This window comes from Dicentrarchus labrax, unplaced genomic scaffold (genome assembly GCF_905237075.1).
Source record: "Dicentrarchus labrax unplaced genomic scaffold, dlabrax2021, whole genome shotgun sequence".
Taxonomy (NCBI): Eukaryota; Metazoa; Chordata; class Actinopteri; family Moronidae; genus Dicentrarchus; species Dicentrarchus labrax.
In genome coordinates, this window is record NW_026136722.1 from 4,839,207 (window position 1) to 4,854,951 (window position 15,745).

Here is a 15,745-nt window from a genome sequence, read left to right on the forward strand (position 1 = left end):
GACTGCGGCTGTGGCTCAGAGGTAGAGCAGGTCATCCACTAATCAGAAGGTGGTTCAATCCCCCGCTCCTCTCGCTGCATGTCAAAGTGTCCTTGAGCAAGAACTGAACCCAAAGATAGCCTTTTCTGCCTTTTCTATTACTTCAAAGAATCTGGATTTCTAATAATTTTACTGTAGTGTAGTCCAGCACGTACAAAAACCACAGGATAAAAAAAGTAATCACAAAGAAGAAAAATTAGTACCTCCGAAATACATGAAGGTCATTCAGTGGGCTGCAGGCCTGAGAGAAAACCCTGCTGACGATGAAGATGCTATTGTTTGTCTCAGGAGGATGGCAACTCACAGTGGGCTGACATGAACTGTGTCTCATGCACACACATGCACGACCAGCAGCCAGAGAGTGTGTCACACTGACATAGCTCACACAGTGCACTGTACTGAATTATGATACTGAAACCAAAATAAAGTGATTATGGAGATTGTATATTATATATTTCAGATTCACATTGCTTTAGTGAAGACAGAATATGTATATATACTGATGATTTTTACCACCATTTTTCTATCAATGTATCCAATGATCACGTGTAATGTGAAAAGGCTTGCCTGCAGTGATGAGCCCACTGAGAATTATTATCCAACACTAATTAGTATTGAGCTTTTTGCGTCTTTCAGCTCATTGTTTTGGTTTTATGACCTCTAACTTTACTGTTTTGGTCCACTTGTAGCTCTTATTAGTGTGCAGCAGAAACAACAGTTTTCAGGCTCTAAAAGCTCTAGAAATCAACGGTACACTATCTGTCTGGAACCACACAGTAGACATACATTTAGCGACTAGCATGGTACTTTTTTGGTTCACTTGTAGCTCTTATGCAGCAGAAACAGTTTTCAGATTCTAAAAGCTCTATTGTAATTGCGACTGTGGCTCCGAAGTAGAGCGGGTCGTCCACTAATCGCTCAACATATATTTAATTGATTGCATCAATTGTGGAACATCCACGTCCCCCCATGAGGATGAATTCTTAATATTTAAATGATCCTCTGGCTTTTCTTCTAGCTCTATTATTAGGTTAATATTTCAGTATGTTTAATAATTTGGTTTACGACCAAATGTCTGTCTCTATGTTAGCATAGCGACAGTAGCATTTAACTAAGCACCACTGTGCCTAAGTGCAGCCTCACGAAGTTGCTAGCATGGCTGTAGACTATAGTCTTGAGATAATCACTAATAATAAATTAAAATTCCATTAGTGAATATGAATGTGAAATAACAGCCTCTGTGTCTGTGTGTGAGAGTCTGCATCACTGTGAAAAGGTCAGCCGCAGAAAGAGAGAAGTCACCGTCGCAGATAACCTCAATGCATAACTCAATTTAATGCATAAGTCTGTCGAATTTCAGCCTGGGTCTTCTGAAGTTATGACGGTGACAAATAATGTTTGTTTAGGAGGCTGGTGATGTGAAATGTGTGATAATAAGTGCACAATGCACAGTAGATGCGTTTGCTGCAATGACTCCTAAATGCATTTTGGTTACAATGAATTTTAGCCACGTGGTTATCTATGTGCCTCCTCAGGATAATTAACTTGAGTGATCCTCCTTAATTTGGCACCATCATCAGGTAAATATTTCAGCTTCTGCAATACCTTAAAACCTAATTTAATACCCCACTCTTTTATTTGCCTCAATCGCTGAACTAAACCTGCCTTTATCAGTGACTCAGCAAAGATGGGAAATACTATCAAATTGTTTATTTAAATGTGTATGATTATTACTTGTACAAAAATTAGGCTATCGAATAAAATTTTCCTTTAAGAATCATTCATTTGATCATTTAATGCTTTGATGCTCGTGGTTTCTGTAAAATGAACAGAAGGATTTAACCCAGCCTTTATACTTGTGTAGGTGATCTAAGTAGCTTAGAATGAGATCAAGTGGGTGATCCGGTGGGTTTTAAGAGGTTTAATAAATCCAAAGAATTTCTATATAATCCAGACCAGGTGTCTAATTGAGACCTGCGTTTATTTGTCAAAACGTGTAGCCACACCAGACTAGTAAAGGGGACCTGCATCTAATTGACAGGAGACTGGTGAAGTTCACATTGCTATTGTTAAACAGTACACAGCTCAATATATAACATAGGTCTAGTGTTTATAGACATTTTAATGTGGAAATGTTACATATAGCTTCAAAAGGCTGAATCAGAAACCTAATTTTGGTTACAAAACATTATTCTCATATTTTGCTATCTTGGCTTCATGTTACTGTATAATTGTGTAACACCAGATCCGCTAGTGCTAGAGCTCCTGTTTACAAAATTGTGCAATAGTAAAAACTACTTTAAACTTCACTGAACTGGAGAACGTGTTCTCAGCACTCTGCAGAGAGCTAAACCCCACTTTGTTGAAAATGGGCCTTGAGATCAATCTGGTCTTTTATGTTTGCAGCAAACACACTTACACTTAACTTCACCCAGTGAAGGGGCACACTGGTGCTCACAGACACACCTCGTTAAATGGCAGAGCTTTTGCACAGAGCCATTTACAACAACAACAACACATGCACACTGTTTGTGTCATAAACTGAGTTCATACCTTTGATTCACTAGAAGATACATCTTATGTTTGAGTTTGTGAAACTGTTTCTGTCTATTTAGCGGAAATTTCCAATGCTTTTGTATGTTTATAGGCCAGTCCCCACAAATCACATATACTTAATAATCCTGCCAACTATTTCCCAAACATATCAGTGTTTGGGATTTTTGAAAAATGTTACTTCTGTACCTCCTGGGTCGTCTTTAGTTTCTATTTATTTCAGCGTGCTATAAAAGCCAACCCTTGGAGATAATTTCCAAGATGACGTTCATACCGCAATTGCTGCCTGGAAGTCAGGAGGAACACAATCAAAAAGGTTGAGGTTCTTCTTTTTTTCTTATTCTAGCAAAACTTCTCACTTCAGTCCAAATAACAGCAAGGGATTGCTCATTTCATTTCAAGTAGGACCCCTTTTTCCACACCGTAAATCAAATTAATGAAGTCAAGTTTGTGTAATTATCAAATTTACAGTTAGTCTATAAATTCAGTGCTGTTAGCTCATGTGTTTTCTGCCTTTCCAATAAATATCCAATGAGTTTGATACACACCTCAGGCAGCAAAGCGTACAACCTAGTGCTTACATTTTGCATGGATGTTGTGAAGTGTTTGTGTCTTCACTGAAACGATCTAAGATTTTTATATAGAGTTTTTACACAATCACACCTCTGAGAGTGTATTTACAGCATTAACCCTGAGGTAAAACACAGGAACTCAGAGACCACACCTGTCTATATTCTGTGTCACACAACACACTAATCACGAACCAAAAGACACGCATGATTCCCTGGAATAGTTTTGGTTGAGCCAAGCTAACAGAGATCATCAACATCATCATATAATTTATAACATGATATGAAAGCACCATCTCTATGTCAGTAAGTCATATACATAAAAAATTATGAGTTAGTAAGTAAATCGATCAACATTAACCTGAAATTTACAACAACAAAAAAGTCAAAGCTTTGACTAATTATGACTTTGTATTAAATCATTTCAAACTAATAACTCAAAAGCTCAACTTATTTAACTAAAATTGGGAATTATCATATAATTATAATATAGAACAGTCACATAAGTTTGACCTCAAAGTCAAACGTTTGACTGAATTCTTAATTATTATGACCTATAAAGTCAAAATTCAGAAATACCATCTCATGATTATGACCTACTGTTGACTCATTTCAACCAAATAACTCCAAATGTTGACTTATATTCTTATGTATGACCTCAAGTTGTAAATAAAAACAGGAAGTACTTACATATAAATATTCATGATAAGCTCGTTTTACAGGGACAAACCCTCTGAGGCAAGATGTTGTTCATCAAATATATACTGGAAGGTTGTTTTGTGAACCACACTCACTCACCTACACAAAGGTTTGTGTATGTGTGGCAGCGTTGCATGTTCAAGGCCAAAAACTAATTTAAATGTCAGTGTGGCTTGAACTGGCTGTTTTTGGTTCACAGAGTTGTGTCCAAACCTCTCATAAAGGCCTCATTCACAAAGTGCCAGCCAGAGAGCAATGGTCTCTCCTGCCCGTGGCCTCCTCAACTGAAACCAGATGCTGCAGCACGTTAATCCAACACAACCCTCTAACTGTTGTGTCACTTCTTGTTTTAGTTGAAGACTGGGATTAACATTTGCATTTCACCTTTCTTGAGTTATTTTAAGAAATCCAGATACCGCACGCTCAAGTGAAAACCAGACTTATGTGAGTGATTTAAAGGCTGCTTTTGAGATTTAAATCAGGTAATCGAGCAAACGTATTTATCATTATACAACACGAGGATGTATAACGAAATGAAAGTTTGCAGTTCCTTCATGCTACACGTAGAAAAAGATAATTGAATCAAAGAAAATAAAGAAAATAAACTGATATTTATATACATATATACATACACATATACACCCAAGAAATAAGATATATAAGAATTTTTGTATAAATACTCATCCGGTAGAGCTGGCGCCCCGCGTTCCAAGACTGAGTCCTTGCTGCAGCAGCCAGGGGTTTCACTCCGACCTGTGACCCTTTGCTTTGTGTCAACCCCTCTCTATCTTCCTTTCCTGTCACTGTTCAGCTGTCACTATCGATTAAAGGCAATACCAAAAAGTATAATTATATATTTAAATGTTTTTTTTTTTTTTTTTTTTAAAGATTTAGTAAAATTATCAACTGAATGTTTTGAAACAGTTTTGACGTCATGTCAAAGACGTCAGTGTATTGTGTAGCAGAGATATCTACTGAAGGTAGCACGCTAACCAGCTAGCTCCAGTCTCGTAATACCACTTTAAACCTCAAGAGGTGATAGTGAGTCACTGTAGCGTCCAGTCTGCCCACAGTCCAACATGAGAGGATGAAGAAGCAGCGCTGCCTCGAGGTCAAGAGATCACGTTTGGTGGCAAAGAAAAAAGTGATAGAAATAGAAGTCACCAAGAGTTGCTTTCCACCACTGGAGACAACTCTTGAGTAAGGGGATGACGTTTGATACTGAACTCGCAACTTTCTTCTAGAAGGATAAGTAAACAGCTGTTGATGCCAATGCTGTTAATTGTATAAAGTGAGTGAAAGTGTTAATATGCTTGCAAAATTCTGTTTGTTGAAAGAAAGAAAGCCCTATGGCAGTGACTGTGCATATCCTTGTTTCTTAAGATAGATGTGGACATCCCAACTTTCTAGTGATATGCAGCCCCTAGTCTGCTTTAGTATGAATTTAGTAAGTGTATTCTTTTCTCTTTTGCTCTTGTGTTTTTGGTTTTGCTAAAGCTAAAAGCCCCACCACACTCTTTACAGGACAGTGTTCGTCTTACATTGACTCACCATGAGGAGTAATCCAAAGGTTGACAGGCCTGCCATGCTTACGAAGAAGCTTGTCAAACCACTCAGTCAAAATGTGTTCTGAACAATTTTTATTACCTATATTTTCAGGCAGGGTGTGATCTGATCCAAGATTGCTTCCCATCAGCAAACCATACCCTGCAAAATTACAATAACAGATATACTGAAACATTTTACTGAAGGATTTAACTCACCCTCAGACAAATCCTCATTCATTCTGTATGAAGTGACTGACTGAATACACTGCACTGCAAATATAATAACACAGGTCTGTGGTCATAAATGAGTGCCTATATCAGCTGGAATCCATACATTTGTGTATGATGGTAGATGTAAGTACAATAGGAAGCATTTGTTACATTTATTAAATGGCATGCATTGGGTGAATTATGAAGGCCAGTTTGCATAGAAACTCACCTGACCAAGCAGTCACAGTCCCTGTAATCAAGGTCATTCTTTGTTCATATATCTGGCACAGAGTCCCTTCTGAAACAATAAAGCCATTGAAAGATACTATCTGTCCTTGTTCCTCACTTTCCTTGAAACGTCAAACTGTTTGATTTGCAGTCATTCTCATTTCTGTAGCATTCATCCAATCACCTGCTACAATTTCCTCTTGGCCTCTGGATATAATGGACCTTCCTCAGGGGAGTGCTCTAGTACTCAAGTACCATGGCCCACACCACAATTTGGGACACTTCCCGGATGTTCTATTTGCATAGTTTTATTTACAGAAAGCCAAGAGCTACACTTACTTATCTACACTAGCAACATGGAGGAACATTAAGACCACGCGCACACAGCAAACCCCTAAAAAATTAAGTTTGGGAATTGAAGGTAGGACAAGAAGACGATTTGTTAGCATCTGTTGATCTATAAGTATTTAGAGTAGCCCAGAGCTCAAATCCCCACACACTGAGGACATGTTGTTCTAGATTTGGATGCTGCTGGAAACAAGGTTGTCAGCAGCTGCGGGGACTTGATTTGTCACTCACAATGTTTCACATTTTTTAACCTTACAAGCGTGGATGTGAATGACTGAACAGAGCAGCATAGTACGTGTGAGGTCGGCTCCATGGCGACGACGCAGTGCATCAGCATCCGTTTATTTGTAAAGAGGATGGATAATTGCATTCCATACACTGATAAGATCCACTATTTGTTTCCTTTTTGGCTCAGTTACAGCTTTGCACTTTAGTCCTAAAAGCGTCTGCTGTGTCTGCACCTCACACACAAGTCCTTTAAGTCCTTAGCACAGCAACAGTTCACAGTGTGTGTGATAATATGTAATCTTGCCTTACTAAAGGCAATTTAGTGTAATTTAGGCCTTATATTTTTAAAAACCAGGTAAAAAATGCACTGTTATACTTGTTTTAAACAGAGGTGGCAAAAAGTACACACATTATATACATTATATATAGAATACAGATGCAAAAAAAGACTCAAGTAAAAGGTTATTAGGATTCATCCTCTGGGGACCATGAATGTACAAAATATTGTAGCAATATATCCAATAGTCGTTGAGATATTTCAGTCAGTAACTAAGGGGTGTTGACATCGATGGAGTCGTGCTGCTAGCATGGCTAAAAACACAATATTTTAAACTGGCTCTTTTGAGAGAATTTAATTTAGCCTTCCAGATGTTGGTGAAATTGGCTCCCCTCAGTAAGAATGATGAAAGTGATTCATTTTCAGCTAAAAATGTGGACTTTAAGTGAACTCTAACGAACTCAATCTAAAAAACACATGTCATGGTATTAGCTGCTTTCTGTCCTGAAGGGAAATTGGTCTCCAGACATGTTGGCATTTACAAATAGGCACATCCAGTCATACCAACTGGCAGAGGCTTTCAGGGTGTGAATGAGGTAATTTACCCAATGAGTATTAGATGAGATAATGCTTACTGATTCACCCTGCCACACAATCACACGCCATCACCATTTATTGATCAAGCAAATGCTTTTCCAAAGAAGGTGGCTATGATAAAGCTAAACCTGGAAGATGGGAATAGCTGAGAGTCAAATGTGAGAAAATAAGTTTCAGGTAATGAACAGTTGGGTTCTTGTCTAGAAACCAGACAGCGAGAAATGTGAAACACTGTAACCTGGAGGAAAAATAACACATTCAAACAAACCACAGGCCTACTGGAAGCATAAACATGACTTGACTTGAAAAAGACACTCCAGAGTGAATCCCTCTGAGGTTGTGGAAGGGAGATTTCCATCCATTGTAGTATTTAAACACTGGAATCTAAACAGAGTCAAATGCTGGGCTTATTTCGTGCAGGGCGTGAAATATGGATTTGTTTGGCATTCAGTCGTACCACTCTCACTTTAAGCTGGACATCTTGTTCGGTCATGATTTTGAATAGAGGGAGAGTCTCGCTGCTCTGTTTGCTTCCAGCTATTCTAACTTCAAACCGCTTAGCAATGTGTGTCAGTTACAATTTGTCATTACAAAGTAAATCATGCCTTTTCAGGATTGTCAGATGAAAAGCTGATGATCCCTCACGTGGGCTTTACAGTTTGCCTTTTCATACTGACATTACAAACAGAACGAAAACAGTCACAACACATGAAAAGTTGCTGTTTCTAAGCTGTAAATGCATAAGTAGTGTAACCTCATTTAAAAAGCCAGGGGAAGCAGATAACAGAGCAACATTTATGCCTCATTATGTAAGGACAATAACCACTTCAGATACACACTGAAGTCCAATAACAGGACTTCAAGTGGGAGCCTTGCTCCCAGATATGTACCGAGATAAACAAGGCAGGGTCTGAGTTGTCACTCAGCTCTTTTATTTGGCCCCTGTGGAGCTCGATGAGGGACACATGCTCCACAGCCTCAGGCCAAGGATCACAGAGTTGTTTCAAAAACAGGGGTGGGAATTAACAAGGGACAAATACTTTGTTAGTGTACTTTATGTATCTTTACTTGAGTATTTATTTTTCATACACAAATATTATGTACTTTCCACTCCTTACGTTTTAAAAACAGGCTCGTTACTTTAGCTTAAATGGATTTTAGGGGGATTATTGTTGCAAGACCAGAGAATGTCACAAATGACAGACGTAACGTGATGAAAATGAAAAATAAAAGACGTAACGAAACAGAAGACAGGAAGACTCCTATTTGAAGTTTCAGTTAGCTTTGCACAGAAACAGCTGGTTCTCCTCCAGAGAAACCAAAAGAGTACTTTCATACTCTGAGTACATTTCAGACCGTGTACTTTCTTACTTCTACTAGAGTAAAGAATGTGTTTACTTTTGCCACCTATAGTTTTTTAAAGAGAAAAACATGAGGATAAAATACAAAGGGGACAAAGTGTAAGGAATGGATGTATGTATGTGCATATCTGCTCTACAAGATGAAACTGAGCATTGCTTCAGCCTGAAATGAACTATATCAGTTTGAGGGCTTAATTATGTTTTTAAGAAAGCCCTACGACTACCACATCCTGTGTAGTATTTCCAACTGTGTGTAAACTGGTCCTGGAGATCAGAGTTTAGCTTTTGTCTCCCTGTCTGAAATCAAGGTCCCATTGTTTTAAAAGTAACAAAGAATCTAAAGTGGTAAATCTGCCAACATTAATGACTGTAAACTCCATATTTGGAGATGTCTGGGTTGTTTTTACTTATGCTTTAGGTTCCTTTTAATGCAACAGGTAATTGAGGGGCGGATTTAATCACAGTAGCTGGAAATACCTGGGCCCTGTGTTTCTTGGCTATAAACGCCACGCCCTTCTGGCGGAGATTCACTCTCTTCTCTCGTGCTTAGTTTAGTCCTGTTCTGGCATCCAACCTCTATCTCTCACGATACGTCACACTCATGAATGCAACACTGACTTCACTGCTAAACACACCTCATCTTATCTTTAGTTTGTTGTGCTTATTCTGCGATTAATCTGCGTCTCCCTTGTAATTGTCTTGGCTTCAGAGCCGGGTCTTTACTGCATGCTCTTTATCGTAATGCTTCTGCGTTGCTGTTTCTTGTCCTAAACTGATAAAAGATTAAGAAAGCAGCTCTCTAAAAGGAACAACCTGAGGCTTTCTGTGGTAATCAGTGGCTAAGATTCTCTCTAATGGTCCAAATCATGAGTCACAGTCTCTGATAGCATTCTGAGGGAAAGACAAGATCAAATAAATAAAGCATTTGTTTTAATTATGCACCTGCAGTGCGAGGAACACACACTGTGTGGAATACATGAACATGATAAGAATATAATGTGATATAACACAACTAGTTTAACAGATCATATGCAGCTTCATTACAGAGGCTTGACCTCATTTTGTTAATCTTCTCTCTCACTCTCTTGAATATACTGGTTGACTGCGTGAGCCCCTGCTGTATTTTTCCTTTTGTGGTCAGGCTGCAGCCCCCATGTTAACCCAAACAGCTGTGGAGCCTCACTGAAGACTGCCCCTCTCTCCCTCCGGTACAAAAAAAATGTCATGAAGTGAAGAACAAAGGGTTCTGCGTCTCACAAACCCAGACTCTCGCAGTCTGGAGGAACGAGGATAGAAGCAGATTGCTGGATCTTGGCGTCACATATTTCCTGTTTTGCCTTTTTTTGTTTTTTTTTTATGTATCTTGACATCACGCTGTAATAGTTTGGGTGGGATCTGGATCAGGAATGACAGGATAATGACAAGTAATGAGGGGGCCTCAAACCATGTGAATATAGGTCTACAAAGTGAGTAGTAAAGTATACTTTATTAAACTGCAGAAGTCAAATGAATTAGCATACCTTGTGTGTATTTGCTTCACTCGATAATATGCAGTAGCACAAATGACCTTCTCTCTGAATCATCTATTTAAGAAACACAATGAGCTCCAGCACCATGAGTGCAACATTTGGTTGTAGTTGGTATACAGGTAAGCAACTGAAGTAGGCCAACACATAAAGTTTATGCAGCATAGCAAACATTGGCTTTTCCTCGCAGGACTGCAACAATAATTCCTGTTAGCCCGGCCCCCTGGATTGTTCTCATCTACCGACACACCTGGAAATGGACGAACCTTTGAATGTAGAGTAATTCAATGATACCAGTGGGAAATAGTGAATGCGGGGTGTGCTATTTTTTTTTTTAGCTCATGTGGCATTTTCTGGTGTCGAATTGAACACACTGGGTAATCTCATATTGCTGTTCTGTCCTAATGTAGACGATACCAAAGATTCATATTTTATGGATTGCTTCTCTTAATGTATAAATTGAAACCGCTGACCACAAATGCAGTCACCATAACCAGCATAGCTTGAGAAATGTTATCATGCTGTTCTAGAGTTGATGTTTTATTTGTATTGAATAATTGAATATGTCTAATTAAGGGCTTTCTCTCTGATGATAATCACCACATTAACAATATTTACTTCAAGATCTTCAAGTCAGAATAAACAGCCTGGAGAGTTCTCATACTTATCTCTCAACCTTGTGATGACTGACAGCACAGTAATCACCTCAGTATGTGACATACTGTATTTAAGCCCAATTACAATGGTGCTGGTTATAAAAGTTTAATGAGCCATTTCATTTAACTTTTGGCAAGTTCCCCCGATGCTTAGCAACAGTTTTAAGAACAGAGAATGGGTGTGATAGATGTTTGTGGCATTTTACAGCTGTAAAAATTATAAACAACCCCAGAATAAACTCTGACACTCGCAGCACCACAACTTCCGCTTGTATTATTTTTACTCTTTCTCTCCCTGGGTGTTTAAAATTGAACAGTCCTGCTCAAAGTCACATCTATGGCATCCGCTATGTCTCTCGTTGCAACGTAGAAAGGATCCATTACGGAGCCATTAGTTTACATAATTTGTTATTCCCAGCAATCCTTACAATCTTGCCTCTGTTCAGCCCTTCCGCTCTGAGACGAGAAAGTGCAGGTCAAGCGAGGACAGCAGCCGGGGTAAACACAGAACGTGCTGGAAATATTGCGTCTAAACTTGTCATTATATTTTTAAAAAGCTCATTTTAATTCTGTGTCTGCCGTATCACTTTTTAGATCTGACAAAGGATGTTTAATTGTCTTCACATCTCAGGACATCTTGTCACCTTGATGTTTCAAAGTTGCCCCAAACTCCGTTTTTGATTAGAATTAAACATCCTTTTGTTTAAGGAAGGACTACTTATATCCTCCCTTTCTATTTAATGTTTTAGCAGAGGTGTTAGGGAAATAAGAAATTATTTCCAAAAGAGGAGGGAGCCATAGTGCGGGAAGAGTTCAGATACCCTGACAGCATGAGTCACTACTCCCCTCGACAAAACACACAAACATCTGGAAGCTGCCATCACATCTAAATAAAGTTTGATCAAACAACTTTAAATCAGACATGATGTCAACTCCCTGATAAAGCCTTGATGATGATGACGATGATGATGATATATGGTATTCTCATAATGTGTGTAATTTGGCTTTGAAAACGAACACACGCAAAATCACAAATAATTCCAGTGTGATGACCAAATAGTCTAGCACACTCCATACTGATCAGATACATGTTGGTCAAGGAGTGAAAAACTTGTGTTGCTTGTTGCTCCAGAGATTTGCTGCTGTCAGACTGTGCTGCGAACAGAGAATAAAAGACCACAGTGTTAGACAGGGATTACAGCGTTTAAACAACACACACCAGAAACCAATACTAGAAACGTTTTTCCCGTTAATGCTGCCATATATAATTCTTATTGGATTGTGTTATACCAAGCTGGACGCCATACCAGCCTCTATATTATTTCCCAACACCTGTGCTTTCATTTGGCACACAAAAATCGCAATAATCGTGCCCATTAAGCAAATGTTTGGACCCATTTGAAACAAACGCTTTTTCCTGTAACTGCTGATGACTAAAACAATGCAAGTAAAAAAAGTTTATGTGTGAAAATCAGTGTGCAGTAAAAGAAATAGTGCCTGTGAGTGAGAAGAGAGGAACGCAGCAGGGAATTTATTACAATCATATCTTCCATGTTATGCTGCACTCACACATGTTTTGGCTTAACGGGAAAAACCCCCCCAATTTGCATCAATCTTTTATGATTACTACAATTTCTAATTAAATTATGTTTAACAAACAAACACTGATTAGCATTTCCAATCAAAAGTATCTAACGTAACTATTTACTTATTTGGTAGCATGAACACAAGTTTTTTAATTGATTGGGCTATTCATAAAAATGAACTTGTTCCAACTAGGTTTTTCCACATAATTTCCACAGAAAGAGTTAGAAAGGAACTCATCAATCCTATAACTTCTACAAGTTGACTGATCAAGGTCAAACTCAGATGATTATAAAGTCACTGATAAAAAACTGTAAACAAACCTCAGTTAAGTTTGAATAAACATTGTACAGACTGACTCCTAATCACAGAAAAAAGGGTTCTCATGACCTAAAGTAGGACAAACAGGAAAGCACTGGACGATAGACAACTGGGCAAGTCATCAAACTCAATTGGTCCAAGGCTCTTCCAAAATAAGAAGCCAGCCACATATTCACATAATGAACTACTACTTATACCTGTAACTGACATTAACTATTTTTTTTACATACAAATGCACAGTCAAGGCTAATCTCTCATTCAGCCTTTTGCTGAAATACGTTACAGAAGAAGAGTTAGATGTTACAAGAGGAAGATGAAGACTGTCAGATTTGTTGGCTGTACGTAAATCTGCTGTCTATAGCTAGAGTTTATCAACTAACATCTAACATTACTAGCTAATTAAGTTACGTAAGCTTCATGAGTCGGCTGAAAATGCCATCTCCAGTTAACTTTTTTCCCCAGCGGACCCATTTTAAAATATACATTTGAGACATACATGATATAGCGCATTGGGTAAGCACTACACAGTATGTGCTAGTCGTTGTTTCGTCGGTCCAATATTCCGAAACCCCAATGGTCCGAAGAATCTCCCACTGGACAATGTGCCTTCAGAAGAATGGCTGTTTGTTTTCTGAATAACTGGCTGTCGGATAAATGGTCTTCCGGTCTGATGGGACACTTTCGGAATAATGGAATCACCTGTAAATATATAATGCTGCTTGCTTTATCAAGTTACAACTAAATGTGCTAACATTAGCAGCTTCCATGAGAGCATATAACATAATTCAATCTATTCCTTTACACTTCTCTTGTGTTTATGGTTTTGGAGAGGATAAAAAAAGAAACTATAATCCAAACTCTTTATAGTGTGTCTCTCTTACTATAGCCTCATTCACACTGTTTTGGCAAACTGAGAAATCAACAGCTCGCAAGGCCGGCCGCGGGGAGGAGAAATTACCTAAAGCAATTACGGTCAATTACTCAAAGTGTTGTAAACATCTATCACAGTTTACAGACCAACTTCCTGATTCAACTTTGACCCACTGTACCACACAGTTTTTCTGTGCCATTAAGAATGAAATTATACATTTTTGGGTGCACTCACATTCGGTTTTACCTTAAAGTTCGGGGATTTCGTATTGGGGGAAAGTATCGGGGGCGAGCTCATGTTTTATTTGCTCTGGCTGATGTGTCTGGACACATCACATCCAGACAGACTTCCCCAATCCTGGATCCAGTCAGGCCAATTACAACTTTATATGTTATGGGGGAGGTTTCATATGTGATGTAGCTCTGTTTCTGTTGAATCTGCTATCACGTCAGTAAGTATCAGAATCTGAATCAGAAATACTTTATTGTTCCCACTGATAAACAGTTGTTCTACTCACACATGTTAATAATACTTATATTACAATATCTAACACAATATACAGAATACAAATGTATGTATAGGTAGATACATAAGTAAAAGTAAAATTTAAAACAAAAATGGAAATAGAAATATAGTAAGAACCTAAGATATATAATAAGTCAGTATTGAACGAATTGGATGATATATTTTTCCTGAGAGACAATAAACAACTGCACTTAAAGCAGGGGTCTCAAACACAAATTGTCTCGGGGCCACTGCTCCCATTGTCAGCTCAGGACCACTTCAACTTTCAAATACAACAAGAAAACACAATATTCACACCTAATAAAAAACAACATAAACAGCATTTTCTGTACATTTATATGTCATAATTTTATGTAATCTTTGTTGTTCGCAGTCAAACAACAACAAGAATATTTCGCATTAGCAATGCCGAGATAGTGATTTAGACAATATGGATACATTTGTGGCTTGTTTACAGATTCTCTGATTGTCTAATTGCTTGTGTTTTAATTATCACACTTTGTTTTAGTGATGTTTCCATGTTCCTAGAGCAGAAATGTATAAGTAGCACAATGTTATAATCAATTATAGAAATAATGGCCAAAATTAGACCCAAGGAAGATCAATTGTTGCTTGTTAGCCTAATTTCTAACTATTTGTGATTATGTAAGTTCTTCCATGTTAGCCATGCAATGAAGTTGTGCAATAACCATTTAAATATGAATCATGTATTTGTCTTAGTAGTTAGAGGCCCATCCAAACATGTGAGGAACTGCAGTAACCGTAACGTTCACACCACAAAACTCATAACTGAACTGAGTATCACTTATATCATTATGCACTCTATCCATCAGAAATTGATGAGCTGATGATCTTGTTTCTTCCGTACAGCCTTCTGGTGCCTAATTATCATTTCACTGTTTTTGCTTTTCATCCGTGGAGTGGCTCTGGGACCGCTCCTCTTCTTAATGTATCCCCAGACTTCAGAGAGCGACTACACCGATCAATATCGGCTAGCAGAGCTGAAAGCTTCTTGTTAGATACAGGTCTTTAAATAACACAGGAAAAGCTTTCATCCCACACTTTTCACCCACGTTGTTGAAACTGGATGGGCTCCAGTTTGTCAGTGTAAAATGGCTCTCAGCCTCAGGCCTGAAAATGTCTTTCTACCGAATTTGCTCCACTGAATGTTTTCAAGAAAATAACAGCGTGTATCCAACAGACTACGAGTGAGTTATGGAGGAACCTTCCAGAGAGTTTCTGTATTTTTAAGAGCTAAGATCAGATCTTATTCCACTAAAACCGCTGTCTCACAGTACCTCTTTTTATGGACATTGTCAAGAAGTAATGTTTCATTGGGATTTTCACTGTCACATTTGGAAATTTATGGGTAGATGAACAGCAATGTTGTCACCTAGTGTGTTGGGTAATATTATTCAGTCTGTGTGGAGGCACACCTGTCAGTAATCCACCACCTCTAGCTACAGCAATTATGGCTTTTCAGAGCATGAAACGTTGACCTTTAACTAAAAAGTCCAATAAGCATTATTTTTAAAATGTCAGAGCTAAAATGCACGATCGCTACAGATTGTATGAAACATCAGATTTTAGTTTAAAATTCTGCCCT